Raw genomic sequence first — 24,859 nt, 5'->3', positions numbered from 1 at the left:
TGGCTCACTGTGCCTCAAACTCCTGGCCCCAAGGGATCCTCCCACCTCAGCTTCCCGAATAGCTGGGACTACAGATGTATGCCACCATATCTGGCTGATTTTGATATTTTTTGTAAAGATGAGGTCTCACTATGTTGCCCAGCCTGATCTTGAATTCTTGGCTCCAAGTGATCCTCCCACCTCAGCCTCCCAAAGCACTGGAATTATGGGCATGAGCCACCATGCCTGGCTCTATATTTTAAATTTTTGTAATTTTTATGCATATAAAATTAATAAGTCAGTCTTTATGAGATGATATAGATATCACTGTAGTTTGCTGGCATACCACTGCCCCAGATTTTTTGTATCTCCATTGCTGTTGGAGTAAGATCAGACCCAGCATAGTGGTCAAGTCTATGACCTTTCATGGTTAGTCTCCAATCCTGCCTTTCTGTGTCCATTTTTCACTCCTCTCCTTCATTCAGACTTACCATTTTCTCTGCTATGCCTTTAGCACACACTTTGTTTTCCTGCTTTTGAGCCTTTACTTACCTTCCCTTCACCTGTGATAGCCTTTTTCCCGTTCACTGCCTATCAGTCTGTAATTCTATCAAGTCTGTAATTTTCTTGCCATCCTCCCTGCCTCCACCAATTCTCTACTACAGAAGTGTTTTATTTTTTCTTTTTAATAAGAGACCATATTTTTTTGCAGTGTTTTTAAAACTGTGGGTTGCAACCCATTAGTGACTCATGAAGTCAATTTAGTGGGTTGTTAGTAGCATTTAAAAACCTGGAATAAAAGAAACTTGAAAATATCAAAATGTATTGTATATAAAAAAGAGATAATATTGTTTCATGGCACTTTTGTTGCACTTCTGGCTCACCATGTAAAATGCTTCTGGCTTATAATGTAAAATGTATTTCATGCCGTGGGTCTTGGTCAAATAATCTGAAAAATACCAGTCCATATCCTATCTGTGGATTAGCTCTGCAATTATGTTATATATTACTTAAGGACAGGGACTTATCACTCAGGCTGTAAATATTCCAACCTCCCCACTTCATATAGTAACTAGGGTGCTCCTTTGTCCACTATGTTCATTATTAAGTGCTAATGTTATTTTTGTTTTTATATTTGTTTGAGATGGAGTTTTGCTCTTTTTGCCTGGGCAATGGAGTGATCTCAGCTCACTGCAACTTCCGCCTCCTGGGTTCGAATGATTCTCCTGCCTCAGCCTCCTGAGTAGCTGGGATTACAGGCATGTGCCACCAAGCCCAGCTAATTTTTGTATTTTTAGTAGATACAGGGTTTCACCATATTGGCCAGGCTGGTCTTGAACTCCTGATCTCAGGTGATCCACCCGCCTCGGCCTCCCAAAGTGTTGAGATTACAGGCGTTAGCCACCGTTCCAAGAGCTAATGTTTTTTGTACTTGTCTCTAATTCTTCCTAAGCCCTGTAGTAACCCTGCCATACAATTTCCACAGTCAAATCTAGCAGACTGGAATCTTTTAGCTCCATTTCCCTGCTGGAGCCTTCCTTCAGGAGTCCTCTGTCCTTCTGTTCCAATCTGGGATGCTACTGTACAGTTGTCATCCTGGAAATGCTCTTTGCCTCTTACCTGGGCTGGATCCTTTGCTGCTTCTTTTTTTGGCTTATTCTGTAATTTTGGTAGATCACATAGTCTAATAGCTTCCGGAGACAGCGGGCATGGGAGGTAATTTTTTTAACCTTGTACTATTTAGAAGTGTCTGTAGTCTCCCTTCACAATTGAGCGACAGTTTGGCTGGTTATAGAACTCTGGCTAAAAATTGTTTTCCTTTAGACTTTTATAAAAGAGGCATTGCTCCCTTGTCTTCTAGTTTCCACTGTTGCTCTTAAAGGCCATGCCATTCTTATTCCTGAACTTTTGTATGTGACCTGTTGCTGCCTCTCTGGAAGCTTTTAAGATCTTCTTTTTTTATATATTTTATTTTTCTATTGTGCTCTGTACTCAATGGACTTTTCAAATCTGGAATTTCTTGGGAAATTTCTTATTATTTCTATTATTTGGTGAAATTATCAAATGTGTGTGTGTGTGTGTGTGTGTGTATATATATATATATATATATATTTTTTTTTTTTTTTTAAGATGGAGTCTCACTCTGTTGCACAGGCTGGAGCTCACTGCAACCTCTGCCTCCCGGGTTCAAGCAATTCTTTTGCCTCAGCCTCCCAAGCAGCTGGGATTATAGGCATGCCACTATGCCTGGTTAGTTTTTGTTTTTTTAGTGGAGATGGGGTTTCACCATGTTAGCCAGGCTGGTCTTGTACCCCTGACCTTAAATGATCTACCTGCATTGGCCTCGCAATGTGCTGGGATTACAGGCATGAGTCACCACGCCTAGCCTTTTTTCTTTCTAGATTTTTGATTAGTTGTGTGTGGAACCTTTTGGATTGGTCCTTTAATTTTCTTAGTTTTTTTCCTCTTGCCCACCTTGGCATTTTTGGTCTGTTTTCTGTAAGGCTTTGTCAACTTTACTTGCCAACATTACTATTGAAGTTTTTGTTCTAACTGTAATTTTTAGTTTCTAAGACGTCTTTCTTGTTCTGTGTGCTTTTTTTAGTCTTTTTTTTTTTAAGTTTCTTGTTCGTGTTTCATACATATACCTTCTATCTCTATGAAAATTGGTTGCCTATTCTTAGCATTCTATTTCCTGATTTTATTTATTCTAGTTTTTTTGCTTCATTTGTTTGTTTGTTTGTTTTCACTTTGGTCCTTTATGTTAGAGGTTTTCCTCAAGTGCCTGATGATTATTTAGGAATGAGACATTAAAAGAATATGTTAAAAACTTAGTAAAAGTTAGCCAGGCACAATGGCTCACGCCTGTAATCCCAGCACTTTGGGAGGCCAAGGCAGGTGGATCACGAGGTCAGGAGAACGAGATCATCCTGGCTAACTTGGTGAAACCCCGTCTCTACTGAAAAGTACAACAAAAATTAGCCAGGTGTGGTGGCGGGTGCGTGTAGTCCCAGCTACTTGGGAGGTTGTGTCAGGAGAATGGCATGAACCCAGGAGGCAGAGTTTGTAGTGACCCGAGATCGTGCCACTGCACTCCAGCCTGGGCTACAGAGAGAGACTCTGTCTCAAACAAACAAACAACGACAAAAACTGCATAAAAGTTTTGTGTATCTGGGTAGGACTTTCTCTTAGTCCATTTGTGCTGCTGCTATAGCAGAATGCCTGAGACTGGGTAGTTTATAAGGAACAGAAATTTATTTCTCACAGTTCTGGAGGCTGGGAAGTCCAAGAACAACGTGCCAGCAGGTTTCGTATCTGGTCTCTGCTTCCAAGATGTTGCTCGGAATGCTGCATTCTCCAGAAGGGAGGAATACTGTGTCCTCATATGGCAAAAGAATGAGTGAAAGACGGTAAACCCACTCCTGCAAGCCCTTTTTTATAGTGGCATTGGTCCTAAACACCTCCCAAAAGACCCCACTTCCCAAAACCTTTGCTTAGGGGAAACGTTCAAGCCATAGCAGACTTATTAAAGCTGAGCCAGCTTTTTTGATAGGGACCACCATAGATGATAGCAGCAGCAGCTATTTTCTCCAGGACTATTCAGATTTTCAAGAAAAGCAGCCTCTTATCTATTGCCTATTGCATCAAATTCTGGGCCTTTTCTCCAATTCTGCAGATTAGGTTAGCTCATTCCTGTCTGGTGTTCTTTGTAGACTCTTAGGTTTTGCCTTCTACCCTCTGCCTGTTCTTCACTCCTCCATCAGCTTTCTGTCTCCAGATAGTGTGGGCTTTCTCTTTTCTTTTGTATTTTCCCTCTGGTTTTGAAGGGAATTCTGAGAGAAAAGATGAAACATCTTTTTGCCAACATTGTAAAACAAGTAATTTCCTGAACCTTTCAACTGACCAGTTTCTCTGTCTACATCATTTAAAATGGTGAGAGCTGGGCATGGTGGCTCACACCTGTAGTCCCACTTACTCGGGGAGGGGAGGTAGGTGGTGAAATGGGAGGATTGCTTGAGGCTAGGAGTTTGAGAACAGCCTGGCAACAGAGCAAGATCCTGTCTCTACATTTTGTTTGTTTGTTTGTTTTTTAATGGCAAAATCTCATTCTGTCACCCAGACTGGAGTGTAGTAGCATAATCATAGTTCACTGCAGCTCTGAACTCTTGGGCTCAAGGGATCCTCCCACCTCAGCTTTCTGAGTGACTGGGACTACAGGCACGCACCATACTATACCTGGCTAATTTTTCTTAATTTTGTTTTGTGGAGACCAGGTCTCGCTATGTTGCCCAGGCTGGTTTTGAACTCCTGGCCTCAAGTGATCCTCCCATCTTTGTCTCGAAAAGTATTGGGATTACAGGTGTGAGCCATCTTGTGGGCCTAAAAAAATATATTTTTGTAAATGGAGAGACTATGCTAATGTTTCTTCTACTCAGGGCTGTTGACACCTAATTAGTCAATGTTAATGTATTTACAAAGATGAAATCCTTCTGAAAGTAAACACAGGCATACCGTTTTCCAGAGGGCATAGAAAGGGTATTACATAGATTTTGAATTGCCTTTTAGAATTTCTCATTTCAAAAAAATAAAGGTTTTTTTTTTTCCCCATGGTAATTTTAGATTTTGACAGGCTAGTGTTTGTTGATCTTTCATGGCCAATTCAAATATCCAGAGTATGACATCAGGAGACGATTCATAATTCAAAGCATGCTGAATGTAGCTTTCTGAAAGTTGTTCTCATGGTATTAAGGTGTGAGGTTTATTTTTAAAATAGACTTTTATTCCCTAACCTCATTTTAATGTTTTGTTGTTGTTGTTGTTGTTGTTTTTTGAGCACAGAACCATGGTTTTTCCCCTCTCAGCAACTTCTGTCAAATTTCTTATCAAGTAATTACTTAGAATAAAAGACTATCTTCAAGTAGTTTAAACAGCTACACAGTTTTCTGAGTATATAGTACAGAATGCCTGTTTTAGAAAGTCCAGGGCTAGACTTGCAGGAGAACTAAAGGAGACCAAGATCTGGTATGGTGTCACATTATGAAAGAATGGTCCTATGTGTGATCATTTAGACTTCTTTGACTTTTCTTTTGCCTTTTTTTTTTTTTTTTTTTTTTTTTGAGACAGGTTCTCACTTTGTCACTCAGGCCAGAGTGCAGTGGTGTGATCTCAGCTCACTGCAGCCTTGACCTGCTGGGCTCAAGTGATCCTCCCATCCCAGCCTCCTGAGTAGCTGGGACTACAGGTGTGCGCCACCATGCCTGCCTAATTTTTAATTTTTTTGTAGAGACAAGGTCCCATTATGCTGCCGTTTTGCACCACTTTAATATAAAGTTTAAAATCTTCTTATCTTTTAAACTTTTAGCCACTTAGTAATTTCATTTTTTAAAAGTCTATTTGATTTGTTAAGTCTCTATTAAAAATGATGCAATGTGCTTTGCTGTGTAGCACAGCAGACAGAACACAAGCGTTAGTGTTGGACAGGCCTGGGCTTGGATTCTCACACTGTGGATCACTAACTGTGAATCTCAGTGAGTTACTTAATGTTTCACTTTCCACGTCTGTCCAATGGAGAGTTCATAAGGTTTTCCTTATTGGGATTACATGAGGTAATGCCTGTGAAGGCCTCAGCACCAGGCTCAGCTCTTGCTATTGAGGTATGTGAAGCATCTAACACACTGCCTTTTCCTCCTACTCTGCCTCCCACTTACTTAGGATGTTCTGCTGAGTCAAAGCTAGCAGTCGAAAGTTATATAATATAAATCCTTTCTTCTCATTCTTAGAAGATTTAATTTGGAGATCATTTTGGTAAATTTAAAAAAGACTGCCACTAAAGTAGTATTTATTTATGCTCAAAGGTTTCTAAAGAATTGATCCCTGACTGTGCTGAACTGGCAACCTATAAAAACAACAGTGAGTTGCTGGAGGGAACTCCATATTTTTGAAATAATTTGTTTGCTAAGCTACTCGAGTTTTGGGTATTACCTAGGGGAATTTATAAATATGTCAAGCCTTGACAGATTTTTCCTTCTTATGTTAATGCACTATTAATATGCTGGGCTCATCCCGCCTGTGGGCCATGTGTCATCCCTGCTGTTACTGACATCACCAGCATCTCGATCCTCCTGGACCTGACCTCGTGCTCATTTGCTTGCGAGGGACCCACAGGACCAGGCCAGCAGTGCCCTGGATTCACATTTCTTTCTAACACCACTGATTTAGAGATCAATGAACTCTCTACCCTGATGAGTGTTAAGAAGTAGGCTCATCAATTTTAATTTTGAAAATTGCCTACATACTGTTGTCATCACTTTGAGTTACTTTTAAAAAGATGGTGGACTCATCAATTTGAAACTTGTCATGTCAGAGTTGGCCATTAGGGACTTCTGACTTTGATATTAAATTATTTCCTGTGAAATTCTCACTAGATTTTTTTTTTTTTTTTTTTTTTTTAGACAGGGTCTCTCTGTTGCCCAGGCTGGAGTGCAGTGGCACTATCTTGGCCCACTGCAACCTCGGCCTCCCAGGCTCAAGCGATCCTTCCATCTCAGCCCCTTGAGTAGCTCCAGGACTATAGGCGTGCATCACCATGCCCGGCTAAAACTCTAGATATTCTAAATGAATGAATGCTTATGAGAGAATGGTAAAGAAAATATGAGGGTGGAAGGAATGGATCCATGTTGTATTATTCAGAAAATTATTCGGTCAATATATGTCAAAATGAGCAAAATTGGACTTGTTTCATCTTATAGAAAAGTTATTTTTGGCTGAGTGCAGTGGCTCACAGCTGTAATCCCAACACTTTGGGAGGCCGAGGTAGGCAGATCACGAGTCCAGGAGTTCGAGACCAGCCTGGTCAACACGGTGAAACCCCATCTCTACTCACTACACTGCAGTCTGAGCTACACAGTGAGACCCTGTCTCAAAAAATAAGAACAAAAACAAAACAAAAACAAAGAATAACAGTAAAAACTCAGGTATTCAATTTCCTATTCTCCTGATGGACACTTGGGTTGTTGCTAGTTTTTGGCTGGTACGAACATGGACTTCTGGCACACATCTATTGGTGAATGTGAGCAGGAATGGAATTGCTAGTCCAGTTGCTTAATTTCTGAATTTCGTATGAAACGTGACTTGCTTTTCTTTGAATTTAAGGAGGATTTGAGATTGAGATAATTTGGTTCAAATCAGTGGTTTGATAATGTGATATCAATTTTAGCAATTTTTCTAGGAAGAATAGTTTGCTTTTGAAATTAGAGATATTGATTTATTCAGAAAGGCCAGCAAGTGAGGAATTTGAGATAATTTAGATATTTTTATATATAGATGCAGAAATATAAAGATATGAGACACGGTTTCAAGAGTTGGAATATAGGCCGGGCGCGGTGGCTCAAGCCTGTAATCCCAGCACTTTGGGAGGCCGAGATGGGCGGATCACGAGGTCAGGAGATCGAGACCATCCTGGCTAACACGGTGAAACCCTGTCTCTACTAAGAAATACAAAAAATAGCCGGGCGAGGTGGCAGCGCCTGTAGTCCCAGCTACTCGGGAGGCTGAGGCCGGAGAATGGCGTGAACCCGGGAGGCGGAGCTTGCAGTGAGCTGAGATCCGGCCACTGCACTCCAGCCTGGGCTACAGAGCGAGACTCCGTCTCAAAAAAAAAAAAAAAAGAGTTGGAATATAATAATAATAATGGCTAAATTATATTAAGTATGTACAAAATAGAATGTCTTGGTACATGTCAACTGAGTATCAGCCTCTGCCTGGAAATAGTTTTTGGTGTGTGTGTGTGTGTGTGTGTGTGTGTGTGTGTGTGTGTGTGTAAATCTCTAAATATGGGAGGTGAAAAAATTGCCTTCAGATTTCTTGGGTTTGGGATAAAAAAGGAATTCTTTTCTATACATTCAGGCTACCTTGATTCCCAGTGCATCTTCTACTATATGGAAGTAGCGTGCTGAATCAGTTTTTACTGTGACATTTGAAATTCTGCAAATTCAAGAAGAGATGAGTCAATAAGAGCTATCATGATAGTCAACTTAGTGATTAGTGTTTATTGCCAATGCTGTCCTTTGTACATATCTGGAAATGTTTTACAAATAAAATGTATGTACATTTCTGACATAATGCCTTCCTTTCTGAAACATTCTTATTTTATAACAATCTAACATCGCTCACTTTAAGAAGGTCCTCCCTTCCTTCCTAGTTCTCTGCTTAGACATTTATTTTGCCCCAGCCTGAGTCAGGCACCTATTTATCTAGGTGCTAGAGATGCTATCCAATCCTGCCCTCAAAGAACATAGAGTTTAGTGGGATTGAAGAATATGTAAACAGGCAATTGCTAGGCATTATTCTTTGATGAGGATTGGTTCATATTTAGTCTTAAGAAATGTGATAGCCAGGTGTGGTGGCACATGCCTATAGTCCAACTACTTGGGAGGCTAAGGCAATGAGAGTCACTTGAACCTGGGAGGTGGAGATTGCAGTGAGTTAAGATCACATCACTGCACTCCAGCCTGGGCAACAGAGTGAGACTCCATCTCAAAAAAAAAAAAAAAAAAGAAGAGAGAGAAATGTGAGGGGCTGGGTGTGGTGGCTCACACCTGTAATCCCAGCACTTTGGGAGGCTGAGGCAAGTGGATTTCTTGAGCCCAGGAGTTTGAGACCAACCTGGACAATGTGGCGAAACCCCGCCTCTACCAAAAAATACAAAAATTAGCTAGGCACGGTGATGGTGCACCTATAGTCTCAATTGCTTGGGAGGCTGAGGTGGGAGGATTGCTTGAGCCCAGGAGGCAGAGGTTTCAGTGAGCCAAGATCACGTCACTGCACTCCAGCCTGGGTGATAGAGAGCCTGTCTCCAAAAAAAAAAAAAAAAGGCCACGCACGGTGGCTCACGCCTGTAATCCCAGCACTTTGGGAGGCTGAGGTGGGCGGATCACGAGGTCAGGAGGTCGAGACCATTTTGGCTAACACACAGTGAAACCCCATCTCTACTAAAAATACAAAAAAATTAGCCAGACATGGGGGCGGGTGCCTGTAGTCCCAGCTACTCGGGAGGCTGAGGCAGGAGAATGGCGTGAAAAAAAAAATGAGAGGGATTGTGGGAAAGCCTCTGCTTTTAGGATATTAAGAAAATCTGTTCTTTGGCTTAAAAATACTCATTAAATTTAAGTACTGGTTTACATATTCATTTTTATAGGTCATTTCTATACATATATTTTCAGAGCTTAAATGAAAAAACTCATTTGTTATGAGCTTCTTGAAATACCTTTCTATTTTCTTATTTGGATTTCATGAAAAAGGAGAACTGCTTTTTTCATTGCCTTAAGTACTTTTTAAATATGAGTCATCACTTCTGGAAAGTTCTTGTTCAGAAAACACCTGTCATTGATCACATCTTATAATTATTTTAATGAATCATAAATATGGTATGATATTTTGAATTATTTTGAATTATTTAAAACAATATATTGATTCCTTGAGTCTATCTACACTTAATAAATGTGGATATTTTAATACTATCTTGCTTCACTATAAGAAAGAATAGGTGTACAATAGGAATAATCTGATTATTAAAAATCATTTATTGAAAGGTCAATCTTTGAAGGACTATAAAGTGTCCAATAGATTTTGGCCACAAGGAGAGCATTGTACCATGTGCCAACAAAATAGGATGTCAGGGTGGAAGCTGATGACGTTGGGTTGAAGAGTGAATAGTAGAGGGGGAAGACAAGACAGCAAGTGTGGACTCCATTCATTCAGTAAAACTTACTGCATGTGTACTATGGTGACCAACCACCCTTGACTGTGGTAGTTTCCTGGAATGCATGACTTGACAATATTAAAACCAAGAGTCTGGGGCAATCTGGGGCAATTGGTCACCTATGGGGCAGATATTATGCTAGGTTCTAAGGATGTAAAGGAAATAAACATGCAAAGAGAGAATTATTATATAGGATGATAATTTAAGATAGCATTAAATTTAGGGGGCCATGGGAATACCCCCCGTGTCGCAGAAGATGGTCAAAGAAGGCTTCAAGGAGAAAATGACATACTTTAAATGAATCTAGAGAAAGGAGTAGGAGTTAGCCTGTGAAAAACTGGGGATGGGGGACACAGAGCATTTCAGGCAGAAAAGTGTGTTGCATGTGGTTTTTAGAGAAATGCAAGTTGTTTTTTTCCAGAAAGAGAAGAGTAAGTAGCTAAAGGGGGCCAGGTGCTTATCCACAGTGGTTTGAGGATGTGGGGGATGCTGAGGGAGATTAAGCCTGATGTTTTCAACGAGACAAGGACATTGCTTGGGGAGAGGGGAGAGTAAAAGAGAGTGAGGAGTTTGAAAGGAGTGGGAAGTCACAGGTTTATTTATTTTTCGCTCTGTCGTCCAGACTGGAGTACAGTGGCGTGATCATGGCTCACTGTAACCTTGAACTCCTGCACTCAAGCCTCAGCCTCCCAGAATGTTGGGATTATAGGTGTGAGCCACCACGCCTGGCCAGAAGTTACAGATTTCTGAGGTAATCAAATGAGATCATATTAGGTGAAAAAGCTCTGAATACTGCAAAGCATTAAAAGAAATAGCTAACACTTATTGGATGCTTGTTTCAGGTATAATAACATTATTACATTTAATTATCACAACACTCACAAGAGATAGGTACCATTATTATTTCCATTTTACAGATGAGAAAACCTAGGCAAGGAAAGTTAAAACATGCCCAAGTTTACACTGTTCCTAAGAGGTGGCAGCCAGAATTCTGTAGCTTCCATGAAGCTCTTCGCTCCCAACCTCTGCATTTAATGCATTTCCATATGTGACCTTATGTGATACTCACAACCACCTCTTGTGCTAGTATTATTCCTAGATAAACCAAGGTAGAATCTTGTCCCAAGTCACATGATATACAGTTAGGCAAATGCATAGGAGAGGACTAGGGCTAGATACTCGTAAATTGCTGAGACTTTGCTTTTCTCCATATTGTATACTTTCCCAGCTGGTAAAAACTATTTTAAAAAAGAATATGGGCCAGGCACGGTGGCTCACACCTGTAATCCCAGCACTTTAGGAGGCCGAGGAAGGTTGATCATCTGAGGTCAGGAGTTCAAGACCAGCCTGACCAACATGGAGAAACCCCATCTCTACTAAAAATACAAAATTAGCCAGGCGTGATGGTGCCTATAATCCCAGCTACTCAGGAGGCTGAGGCAGGAAAATCACTTGAACCGTGAAGCGGAGGTTGCAGTGAGCCAATATCGTGCCATTGCACTCCAGCTTGGGCAAAAAGTGAAACTCCATCTCAAAAAAAAAAAAAGAATATGATCTTCCCATCTCCATACCTCCAAAATATTCTAGCCACCCATTTGAATTCAAATCCACTTTCTCCTAGAAGTCATGGATATCACTTCTTAACTCCTAACCAAGTCACAAGATTGTGAATAGACTTCAAATGCCCTTATGACCTCTGAACTCCAATTGCCGTCTACGCCCCTGAGTCTTTTGGCAGCGCTGGAGGCTCTTTGGAGCTTTGATTTGTAACCCCCTTTTGCAGCATGGGAGAAAACTTTAGTGGCCTGGAGGTGGGACTCACATAGCTTCAGCAAAATTGGTTGTTAAAGGAAATGTTGGGATTAACACTCCCATCAAAGGCACACAAGGGTCTCAGCAGCATGGGGTAGAGTTGGTTTGGGATATTCACAGATCAGGGGTTTTCTGTTTAAATTGTGACCAATGTTGGCTTTAGATAATTTCCTGTATTTGCAAATGAGGAATGAGAGATAATGCAAAAATTAAGGAACATCGCCCCATTTTTACATTGCTAAATTAATGATTGAGACAGGACTGGAATTAAGACTCAACCCCCTTAATTCAGTACTTCAGTGGGATTAAAGTCAGTGAGGCTTGACCACCAAGATTACTGATTTGCTGGGACAGGTTGAGTATCTTTTATCCAAAATGCTTGGAACGGGAAGCGTTTTGGATTTCGAGTATTTACAGATTTTGGAATATTCACATATATATAATGAGATCTCTTGGGGATATGAATCAAGTCTAAAGATGAAATTCCCATTTATGTTTCATATACACCTTATGCACACAGTCTGAAGGTCATTTTATACAATATTTTAAGTAATTCTGTACATGGAACAAAATTTGTGTACACTGAACCATCAGAAAGCAAAGGTGTCACTATCTCATCACCCATGTGGATGATCTCATCACCCATGTGGTCAATCCTTACTTGTTTGGCATCACCATCATTTCTGACTCTGAATTTATATGCTAGTGATAAGCAATCATTTTCTCCCACTTGTTCACACGTTAACACTTAACAGTAACCAATATGACACACCATTAATACAGTGAGAAAAATAATGTTTTTAGGGTAACTAGGCAGCACAGGGGCATCCCCAGAATACCTGCATCAGCTGTTTAACAGCAGCAACATGGCCAGCTGTGATGGCTCACACCTATAATCCCAGCACTTTGGGAGGCCAAAGCGGGTGGATTACCTGAGGTCAGGAGTTCAAGACCAGCCTGACCAACATGGCGAAACCCCGTCTCCACTAAAAATACAAAAATTAGCCGGGCATGGTGGAGCGCTCCTGTAATCCCTCCCAGCTGCTCAGCAGGCTGAGGCAGGAGAATCACCTGGAGGCGGAGGTTGCAGTGAGCCGAGATCACACCGCTGCACTCTAGCCTGGGGGACAGAGTGAGACTCCATCTCAAAAAAAACAAAAACAAAAACAGCAACAACAAATAACAGCAGACTCTCAGTCTCTGCCTGTGATGCTGTGTTTTGATTAAAAGATTATTGTATAATAACCCCCTTGGGGATGTTAAATAAAACTGATAAAACTGTGTTGTGCACCAGCATTTTAACTGCAACTTGTCGCATGAGGTCAGGTGTGGAATATTCCACGTATGGCATCATGTAGACACTCAGAAAGTTTTGGATTTTGAAACATTTTAGATTTTTTGAGTTAGGGATGCTCAGCCTGTACACGTCTCCCAGATGGTTGCTGCTGGTCTCAGAATCCTTCCTGGTGGGCTTGCAGATCTTGTTTTCATCTCTGAAACTCCCCATTTTGTAACGCCATACAGCACTCCCGTACTCATTGAGTGATCCCAGTATGTCAGACACTATTCTAAACCCTGTGGGCCCAGTGGTGAACACGACAAACACAGTCCCTGCCCTTATGGCTCTTAGGGGTTAGTAGGTGAAACAGTCATAAAACATTAAATGACTATTTAATTTCATTTGTGTGCTAAACGATATGTATTAACAGGGTAAGTGTAGGCTCCTATGTGAATATAACAGGGACCTTCACTGAAGTCAGGGGTCAAGGAAAGCTTCCCTGAGAAAGTCCAATTTAGACTGATTCCCAGAGAGCGAGGAGTTAGCCTGAGTGTTATAGCCTGAATTGTGTCCCCTCAAATTCATATGTTGAAGTTCTAGGCCCCAGTATCTCAGACTGTGACTGTATTTGGAGACAAACCTAAAAAAGTCATCTGAATAGTATAATTAGCCTTCATAAGCCTACTGCCCTGTTTCAACAGTTAACTAATTATGGCTAAATCTTATTGCACACCCCTGCCCCTACACACACGTAATTTTGAATCAAATCCCAAACAACAGATTGTTTCATCTGTAAATATTTAAGTATTAGTTCTATAACATAGACTTTTTAGATTTTTTTTTTTTTTTTTTTGAGACGAAGTCTCGCTCTTGTCCCCCAGTGCAGTGGCGAGATCTCAGCTCACTGCAACCTCTGCCACAGGCACCTGCTGCCACGCCCGGCTAATTTTTGCAGATATACAGATATAAAAAACAACTAGGCCAGGCGCGGTGGCTCACGCCTGTAATCCCAGCACTTTGGGAGGCCGAGGCGGGTGGATCACGAGGTCGGGAGATCGAGACCATCTTGGCTAACACGGTGAAACCCCATCTCTACTAAAAATACAAAAAATTAGCCGGGCGAGGTGGCGGGCGCCTGTAGTCCCAGCTACTCGGAGGCTGAGGCAGGAGAATGGCGTGAACCTGGGAGGCGGAGTTTGCAGTGAGCCGAGATCGCGCCATTGCACTCCAGCCTGGGCGACAGTGCGAGACTCCGTCTAAAAAAAAAAAAAAAAAACTAAAAAATTATGAGGCAATTTGAGAATTCGAACATGATTAGATATCCAGTAATAAGAAATCATAAAAGAAAAAAATAAGTGGTTTTTTTTTTTTAACTGTGATGATGTCATATTTTTGTTTTTGTTTTTGTTTTTGTTTTTTGAGGCGGGGTCTCACTCTGTCACCAGGCTGTAGTGCAGTGGCGCAGTCTCAGCTCACTGTAACCTCTAACTCCCTGGTTCAAGCAATTCTTCTACCTCAGCCTCCCGAGTACCTGGGATTAAAGGTACATGCCACCCTGCCCGGCTAATTTTTGTATTTTTAGTAGAGATAACTCCTGACCTTACATGATCCACCCACCTCGGCCTCCCAAAGTGTTGAGATTACAGGCGTGAGCCACCGCGTCCGGCCTATAATATAGACTTGTAAAAAACATAACATCGGCCGGAGGTCAGGAGATCAAGACCATCCAGACCAACATGGTGAAACCCCATCTCTACTAAAAATACAAAAATTAGCCGGGCGGGGTGGCATATGCCTTTAATCCCAGGTACTCGGGAGGCTGAGGCAGGAGAATGGCTTGAACCAGGGAGTTAGAGGTTACAGTGAGCCGAGATCGCACCACTGCACTACGGCCTGGTGACAAAGTGAGACTGTGCCTCAAAAAACAAAAACAAAAACAAAAATATAGCATCATCACACTTAAAAAAAACCCACTGATTTTTTTCTTTTTCTTTTTATGATTTCTTATTAGTGGGTATGTAGTTATGTTCGAATTCTCAAATTGCCTCATAATTTTTTTAGTTGTTTTTTATTCTGTATATCTGCTGCCTTTCTTTTTTCCCTTATAATTTATGTAATAAAGAAACCAGGTCATTTAGCCTGTAGGATCTCCCACTGAAGTTTACTGATTGCATCCCTATGATATCATTTGACATGTACTTCTGACCCCTGCAGTCCCTATAAATTGGAAGTTAGAGCTAGAAACTTAATGAGATTTAGATTCGAGTATTTTGGCAAGAATACTGCATAGTGATGTGTTTTTCCATCAGGAGGCATAAAATGTTTGGTCAGCGCTCTTTTTATGAGATAAGCAGCCATTGATCATCATTGCCTACATGCATTAATTCATTAATTAATTCATTGTAAAATGGTAGTATTCTGTTTTTATACATTACCTGGAATTCTTCTGTAACAAGAAACTTCTCCTCATTGACTATTTCGTTACCCGGAGTGCAGTTTATATTGGAAGGCAGGATACAGGCTTGGTTCTTACCTTTTATTTACCAGTTTTCAGAACAATGAATTAGTTCCTTATGGTTATCCAAAGGTAACCCATGAGGTTTGTTTTCTGTTTTTTAGTATCTTTGTAAATTCATGGATTTACATGTTCAATATATTTCAATTCATAATGGTGATTCTTTTTTACGATCGATTTTGCCATCTTTGAATTAGTTTCTGAGGTTTTTCACATGACTCTGGTAGTCACTGATATCATACTAGAAAGTAAGGAAGTTAGGACATTCCAGGCTCATCTTGTACATTTTCTGCTGCAGGTCTGCAATCAGCCAGTTCTCCAAGGAGCCCTAGTTCATATTAGTGGGAAATATTTAGGGCCCATAATCTTGGTACTAGGGGTGTTCATTTCCCTGGATTGGTCATTGATTTTAGCCTTTCCCATGCTAGAGCTAGGAAATACATAAATATAAATATATATGTGTATTTATATGTATATACATATATTTATGTACACATAAAATGTACATATATATATTTAAAGATAAAATACAACATATATTCATACTGATACTTCCAACTGAAATTCAGTACTACAGGTTTTTTTGATTTTTTTAAACCTAACCTCATCTGTATCTCCTTTCTCCTACATCAGAATTCCTGGTTCTTAAGGATATGAAGATAATTACTAATTTTCTTCCTTTTTAAAAAGTTATTATTACTGTTGTTATTATTATTTGAGGCAGGGTCTTGCTTTGTTGCCCAGACTGGAGTGCAGTGGCACGATCTTAGCTCATTGCAGCCTCAAACATCAGGGCTCAAGTGATCCTCCCATCTCTCAGCCTCCCAAGTAGCTGGAACTACAGGCATGTGCCACCACACCCAGCTAATTTTTATAGAGACAGGGTTTTACCATGTTGCCTAGGCTCATCTGGAACTCCTGGGCTCAAGCAATCTGCCCGCCTTGGCCCCCCAGAGTGCTGGGATTACAGGCATACACCACCACACCTGACCCATTTTCTTTATTCTACAACACGAATATGATCTCATATAATGATTACTTGAATAGAGTTTAAGATTTTTTTATAATTATTTTTTACAGTTCTTTTGTCCTTTGAGTTTATTCCACTAGGGAAAGATATCCTTTATTTTGAAGTCATTCGAAAGAAGTCCTCTAGGTCAATTTAATTTTGGGAAGGAACCATGTTAAATGTTTTTAAATGTTTCTGCTTTTAGTCCTTATTATATTTCCTTCCACATCTCTAAATAATAAAATTATATTGTACCTTTTCTGAATTTAATTTGTACATTATTATTATTATTATTATTATTTGAGAATGGGTCTCACTCCAGTTGCCCAGGCTGGAGTGCATTGCCCTGCTCTTGACTCACTGCAACCTCAACCTCCTGGGCTCAGGTGATCCTCCCATCTCAGTCTCCCATAGCTGCGACTACAGGCATGTTCCACCACTGCTGGCTAATTTTTTTTTTTTTAATTTTGTCAGTAGAGATGGGGTTTCACCATGTTGTCCAGGCTGGTCTCAGGCAATTCACAGCCCTTGGCAACTACCAATCTGTTTTCTGTTTCTATGAAATAGGCTAAGTGCCTGTAACATTATGCTAAATGAAATAAACCAGACATCAGAGATTAGAACTGTATGATTCCATTTATATGGAATATAAATATAAATATAGCATAATGTTTTCAAGGTTCATTCATTTTGTAGCATGTATCAGTACTTCATTCCTTTTTATGGCTGGGTAATAATTATTCCATTGAATAATTATTACCATTGGAATAATTATTCAATGGAATAATTATTTATCCACTCATTAGCTGATGGACACATGGGTTATTTTCACCTCTTGAGTATTGTGAACAGTGCTGCTGTGAAAAATATGTACAAGTATTTGTATGAATACATATTTTCGGTTTTTTGGGGGGGCATATATCTAGAAGTAGAATTGCTGGGTCATACAGAAATACTGTGTTAAACTTTTTGAGAAATTCAAAATTGTTTTCTACAGCAGCCACACCATTTTACATTTTCACCACCAATGTACAAGGCTTCAGCTTCTCCACATCCTCACCAACACTTAGTTTTCACTTTTTTTATTACTGCCATCCTAGTGAGTGTGAATTGGTATCTCATCGTGATTTGGATTTGCATTTCCCTAATGACTAATGTTGTTGAGCAATTCTTATGTGCCTGTGGCCATTTGTATATCTTCTTTGGAGAAATGCCTATTTAAGTCTTTTAACTACTTTAAAATTGGATTACTTGTCTTTACTGTTGAGTCAAACAAGTTTTTTACATATTCTGGATACTAGACTCTTATGAGATATGTAATTTGCAAATATTTTCTCCCACTACGGTTCAATTTGCTCTTATTTTTATTGTTGGTGAGTTGAAAGTTGAGGTCATTGATTTGAGCTTTTTTTTCTTTTCCAATATGGGCAATACCTTCTAAGTACTACTTTAGGGCACTCCACAACGTTTGATATGTTATATTTTCATTTTCATTCAGTGCAAAATATGTTCTAATTTTCCTTTCAATTTCTTCTTTGACCCATGGGTTATTAGGGTTGTATATTTGGATTCAAAATATTTGGATTTTGGCCAGGCATGGTGGCTCGCGCCTGTAATCCCAGCACTTTGGGAGGCCGAGGTGGGTGGATCACCTGAGGTGAGGAGTTCTAGACCAGCCTGGCTAACATGGTGAAACTCCGTCTCTACTGAAAATACAAAAAATTAGCTGGGCGTGGTGGTAGGCACCTGTAGTCCCAGCTACTAGGGAGGCTGAGGCAGGAGAATGGTGTGAACCTGGGAGGCAGAGCCTGCCACTGCACTCCATCCTGGGCAACAGAGCAAGACTCCGTCAAAAAAAAAAAAAAAAAATTAGATTTTTCCAAATGTCTTGCTGTTACTGATTTCTAATTTAATTTTATTATAGTTAGAGAACATACTTTGTGTGATTTGAATTGTTTTAGGTTTATTGAGTTTATGGCTCAGAATATGGTCTGCCTCGGTGAATATCTTATGTACACATGAAAAGTATATATATTCTATTTTGGGGTGTTCTACAAATATCAATTAAGTTGGCCAGGTGTGGTGGCTCACACCTGTAATCCCAGCACTTTGGAAGGCTGATGTGGGTGCATCGCTTGAAGCCAGAAGTTTGAGACCAGCCTGGCCAACATGGCAAAACCCTGTCTCTACTAAAGATACAAAAATTAGCTGGGTCTGGTGGCGTGTGCCTGTAGTCTCAGCTACTCGAGAGGCTGAGGCAGGAGAATTGCTTGAACCTAGGAGGCAGAGAGGTTGCAGTGAGCCGAGATTGCAACTGCATTTCAGCCTGGGCGACAGAGCAAGACCGTCTTAAAGAAAAAAAAAAAAAAAAAAAAATATATATATATATATATATATATGTATGTATATATGTGTGTGTGTGTATATATATATATGTGTGTATATACATATGTATAAAATCTCAAGATGTTTAATAGTGTTGTTTAGGTCTTCTATATGCTTGCTGAATTTCTCTCTACTTGTGTTATTATGAAAGGGGTTTTGAAACTTCTAACTATAATTGTGGGTGTATCTATTTCTTCTTGAAGGATTTTCAGTTTTTGTTCATATATTTTGAAGCTCTGTTATTAAGTGCATAAATGTGTAGAATTATGTCCTCTTGATAAATTGGCCCCTTTATCATTATGAAATGACCTTCTCTTTCCACAGTAATATTATTTGCTTTGAAATATTCTTTATATATTCATATAGCTGCTCTAGCTTTCTTTTTTTTGAGGCAGAGTTTTGCTCTTGTTGCCCAGGTTGGAGTGCAATGGCGCAATCTCCGCTCACCGCAATCTCTGCCTCCCGGGTTCAAGTGATTCTCCTGCCTCACACTCCCAAGCTGCTGGGATTACACGCATGCGCTACCACACCTGGCTATTTTTGTATTTTTAGTAGAGACGGGATTTCTCCATGTTGGTCAGGCTGGTCTCGAACTCCCGACCTCAGGTGATCCGCCTGCCTCAGCCTCCCAAAGTGTTGGGATTACAGGCGTGAGCCACCATGCCTGGTCAAGTTTGTCTTTCATATTGCTATTTGTTTTGTATTTATCTGTTCTTTGTTTCATTTTTCTTCATTTTCTGCCTTATTTTGGATTAAGCATTATTATCCCATTTTATGTCCTTTGTTCCCTTATTAGTTATAACTCCTGTTTTCCTTTTAATGGTTATTTTATTTTAGGATTAAAGTATGTATCTTTTTTTTCTGTTAAACAAATAATGCTTTATTAATACAAATACCCACAAACTCTAAAGCACTAAGAAATTTAAAATATCTATGTCAGAACAAACAGGTGGCAATTCAACATCCAGGGTCAACAGAATGCTTGAAGGAGACTGCAACAGATTGGATTCCCATGGTGGAGAGGGCATCTTCACAGGTGAAGGGGGGTCTAGCTGAAACAGCTTTTCAAGCTCTCTCTCCTCATCAAGGATCATGAGAGGCACTCCACTCAAGGGGAGATGTGGAATCTGGTGCTCTTCAGGCAGGTCAAAACTCTCAAAGCCTAGAGAATTGAAGGGGAATAATTTTTCTATTTCTGGATAGGCATCATCTGAGGCAGGAACAGAGCTTTTTGCTTTAACAGTCTTCTCAGTCATCTTTTTGGCATAAAAGATTGGCTGTTTTTGTTTGAGGGGTCCATTGGTCTTTACTGACTTTTCTGTAGCTCTGTTGACAGTTCCCAAAGCCTTTCTGGTAGCTTTAGGTAAGGCTGGTAGAACATTGAATGTTTTGCCGAAACGTGGTGTTGAAACTTAAGATCTCCCATCTAAGGCTGTGATTGAAGGTCCAGACCCCAGCTTCAGCCCATCCTTTGCAGCCACAAGGGTACCTGGTTCTCCATTTTCCTTATCAACATAGATCAGAGTAGCCATTCTGGATTATTGCTGCTCTCAACCAGATTTAAGTATATATCTTTAATTTATTACAGTCTATCTTAATTTGAATTATACCACATCACTTATAGAATACTTACACTTATAGGATATATCTTACAATAGTATACTTCCATGTCTCTAATGCTAGCTTTTATAATACTGTTGTCATATATTTTACTGATACATTAGATATAAACCCACAATAAGTTATTACTATTTTTGTTTAAAGTTGTTAACTTTTAGAGATTTAAATTATTAAAAAATCAAAATATGTTTACTTCTGTTGTTACTATTTCAAGTGCTCTTCATTTCTTAGTAATTTCCAGAAATCCAGAATAACTTTTCTATATCTGAAGGGCTTCCTTGAATGTTTCTTGTTGTATGAGTCAACTGGTTATGAATTTTTCAGCTTTTTTTTCAGTCTGAAAAAATCTTTATATAGCTTTATATATCTTTGATCTTTATGTATCTTTGATTTTGAAGGATATTTGTGCTAGGTAAAGAATTTTAGGTTGACAAATTTTTTTATTCAGTACGTTATAGATGTTGCTCTACTTCTTGCTTGTAATTTTTTTTTTTTTTTTTTGAGACGGAATCTTGCTTTGTCACCCAGGCTGGAGTACAGTGGTGCCATCTCAGCTCACTGCAACCTCTGCCCCCCAGGTTCAAATGATTCTCCTGCCTCAGCCTCCTGAGGAGCTGGAATTACAGGCATGCGCCACCACACCCGGCTAATTTTTGTATTTTTAGTAGAGTCCAGGATTCACCATATTTGCCAGGCTCATCTCAAATTCCTGACCTCAGGTGATCTGCCCGTTGCCCTCCTCCGCCTCCACAAGTGTTGGGATTACAGGCATGAGCCACTGTGCCCGGCCACTTGTACTATTTCTGATGAGAAATATGCTGACATTTTTAACTTTGTTCCTCTGTATATAACATATCTTTTCTTCTGGCTGCTATTAAGACTTTATCACTGGTTTTTAGTACTTTTATTATGATGTGCCTTGGTGTAGTTTTCTTCATGTTTCTAGTGTTTGAATTCATTGCACTTGTCAGATCTGTGAGTTTATAGTTTTCATCTAATTTGGGAATATGTCAGCCATAATTTCTACAAATGCGTTTTCCTATCCCCTCCTCCAACACCATCCTTATCTTCTCCTTAAGGGAATCTAATTGCAAGTATATTAGGCTGCTTACATTTTTCCACAGCTCATCGATTCTCTTTACGTTTCTCTTTTTTTTGGTTTTTTGAAACAGAGTCTCACTCTGTTGCCCAGGCTAGAGTGCAGTGGCACAATCTCTGCTCACTGAAACCTCCGCCTCCTGGCTTCAAATGATTCTCATGCCTCAGACTCCCAAGTAGCTGGGACTACAGGTATGCACCACCATGCCCATCTAATTTTTGTATTTTTAGTAGAGATGGGATTTTGCCATGTTGGCCAGGCTGGTCTTGAACTCCAGGCCTCAAGTGATCCATCTGCCTCAGCCTCTCAAAATGCTGGGATTACAGGTGTGGGTTACTGCACCTGGCCTTAATTCTTTTTTCTATCTACATTTTAGAAAGTTTCTATTGCTGTCTTCAAGTTTACTAATCTTTTCTTCTGTAATGTCTAGTCTTCTGTTAATCCTATCCAGTGTATTTTCCACTTTAGAGATTATTGTTTTCATCTCTAAAAGTCGGATTTAGAAATGTTATACTTTCTTTGTCTCTACTTAACTTTTTGAATATATTACTATTGTTGTTATTATTATTATTATTTTGTAGAGATGGGATCTCCCTATGTTGCCCAAGCTGGTCTTGAACTCCTGAAATGAAGGGATCTTCTTACCTTGTCCTTTCTTTTTTTTTTTTTGACATGGAGTCTTGCTCTGTGCCCCAGGCTGGAGTGCAGTGGCGCGATCTCGGCTCACTGCAAGCTCCGCTCCCCCGGGTTCACACCATTCTCCTGCCTCAGCCTCCCAAGTAGCTGGGACTACAGGCGCCACCACCTCGCCCGGCTAATTTTCTTGTATTTTTAGTAGAGACAGGGTTTCACCGTGTTAGCCAGGATGGTCTCGATCTCCTGACCTCATGATCCGCCCGTCTCGGCCTCCCAAAGTGCTGGGATTACAGGCTTGAGCCACCGCGCCCGGCCACCTTGTCCTTTCAAAGTGGGATTACAGGCGTGAGCCACCAAGACCTGCCTACATTACCATTATAATAACTGTTTTAATGTCCTAGTCAGCTAATTCTAACATCTATGTCAGTTGCAGGTCAGTTTTAGTGATTACTTTTTTTTTTCTTTTTTTTTTTGAGACGGAGTCTCGCTCTATTGCCCAGGCTGGAGTGCAGTGGGGCAATCTCCGCTCACTGCAAGCTCCACCTCCCGGGTTCACGCCATTCTCCTGCCTCAGCCTCCCTAGTATCTGGGACTAAAGGCGCCTACCGCCACGCCCAGCTAATTTTTTTGTATTTTCAGTAGAGACAGAGTTTCCCCATGTTCACCATGATGGTCTTGATCTCCTGACCTCATGATCCGCCCGCCTCAGCCTCACAAAGTGCTGAAGCGTGAGCCACCGCACCCGGCCCCTAGTGATTACTTTTTAATCTCATTATTGGTCATATTTTTCTGTTTCTTTGCATGCCTTGTGATACTGAATGCCACATATTCAATATTGAATGTCAGACATTGTGATTTTTTTCCTTGCTGGATGCTGGATATTTTTCTGTTCTTATAAATATGCCTGGATTTTAATTTGAGATAGAGGTAAATTACTAGGAAATAGTTCAATCCTTTCAGATCTTACTTCCATATATTTTTTTTTTTTTTGTCAGGACTCAAGCAGTATTTATTCTAGGGCTAATTCCCCCCCAGTTTAAGTAAGGTAAGACTCTTCTTAGTATTCTACCTCCATTGAGTTAGGAGCGTTTCTAGTCTACCTGATGGGAACAGTCACTATTCCTGGCCCTCTGTGAGTTTCCAGTGGTATTCTGTCTAATGCTTTCATATGTTTTTTTCTTTGCTGTACTTTTTATAGTTTCTTCACATGCATGCACTGATCCGCATTGTCACATTCTCCGGGAGAACCTTCGGCAGGTCTCTAGGGTTCTCTGTGCACTTAACTTCCTCTTGTACACTGTCTTGTGAACTGTAACCATCTTGTTCTTCCTGGATTCATAGCCGAATCATCTCAACTCGGGGAGTCTGCTGGGCTCTCCTTCATTCCACTTCCTATGTCATGGTGTGTAAGGTATCTGAAAGTAGTAAGCTGGGGTAAACTTTGTTTGCTTAGGAATCATTTTCTTTCACTGCCTGATATCCAGTATCTTGAAAACAGATGTTTTATATATTTTGTCTGGCTCTTTTTCCTTTTTCCTTTTGGTTGGTTCAGGTGGGAGGGCCAATTTGGTCCTTATTACTCCATGTTGTCTGGATTCAGAAGTCCCCTAAGGCTTTACTCTTAATAGTCACTTCACGTGTTGAAGAGAGGTAGAGAAGAGTTCCAAGAGTCTATTACCAATAGCCTCTGGTACAACCCACTCTATAGATGAAGTGTGATTATTATTTAGTCTATTTAATACTTCTTAAATCTCTAGAACATTATAAAGGTTTGCTGTGACTAGTGATTTATAGATTGTTTGGGACAGACTTTAGAACTCTGGGGCCTCCCTGAAATGTGCCGTTGACATTTTCAAAACACAAGGGGCCATTGATAGATTGCAAATCAGTTTTTACTCTTACTTGGTAGTCATTCTGCAAACTGGGTTCTGTTTCTATTTTACCGTCTGGGTAAGGTTGCAGTTAAGGAAAATTTACTCTCTAAAGACCTTAATGGTACATAGAGCTTGCTAACATAGAGAATTTGCTGTGATGCAAGGGTTTATTTCTAGAACACTGAAAACCTTTCTAGTCCAACTCCAAGAAATGCTGTGTGATTCTTTTTCACTTATTCTTGAGGATTTCTTTGAAATTAAAAGAGGAGCCGGGTGCAGTGGCTCATGCCTGTAATCCCAGCACTTTGGGAGGCTGAGGTGGGCGGATTACGAGGTCAGGAGTTTGAGACCAGCCTGACTAACATGGAGAAACCCCATCTCTACTAAAATAAAATTAGCTGGGCGTGGTGGTGCGTGCCTGTAATCCCAGCTACTTGGGAGGCTGAGGCAGGAGAATAACTTGAACCTGGGAGGCGGAGGTTGCAGCGAGCCGAGCTCACACCATTGCACTCCAGCCTGGGCAACAAGAGCTAAACTCTTGTCTCAAAAAAAAAAAAAAAAAAAAAAAAAAAGAGGAAGCTCTCAGTATCTTATTTCCATGAAAAAGAAAAGACCAGTGTTTTAGTATTTAGTGAAGGAGAGAGAGGACTTAAGTTGAAAATAATCATGGACTGATTAATATATTTTTAAGCATTTACTATGGGTATACCACTTGTTTGGGCAATGAGGTGAAGAAGAGTGGGTAGGTTACTTTTTATTTACCTCCATGAATCTCAAAGACTTAGTCTTCCAAAAAAGTCTTATCATTTACTTTTCCATTTTTATGAATCAGTCACATGTAACTGCCAATCAAAGCATTTGGTTAGCATGAAGTAACTGGTGTTACTTCAG

The 24,859-nt window shown here is 40.2% G+C and overlaps 1 protein-coding gene and 1 pseudogene across 5 annotated transcripts in view; one reads left to right on the top strand and one right to left on the bottom strand.

Annotated features, from left to right (window-relative positions):
- The window catches only part of LOC105482178 (serum/glucocorticoid regulated kinase family member 3), a 195,047-nt gene that overhangs the window by 75,486 nt on the left and 94,702 nt on the right, over positions 1-24,859 (top strand). The gene's annotated exons all lie outside the window — the stretch shown is intronic.
- Positions 19,697-20,271, bottom strand: LOC105482176 (securin pseudogene; annotated as a pseudogene).

The sequence above is a fragment of the Macaca nemestrina genome, chromosome 8 (assembly GCF_043159975.1).
Source record: "Macaca nemestrina isolate mMacNem1 chromosome 8, mMacNem.hap1, whole genome shotgun sequence".
Taxonomy (NCBI): domain Eukaryota; kingdom Metazoa; phylum Chordata; class Mammalia; order Primates; family Cercopithecidae; genus Macaca; species Macaca nemestrina.
Note: the sequence above shows the minus strand (reverse complement) of the source record. Positions and strands in the feature narration are given on the sequence as shown.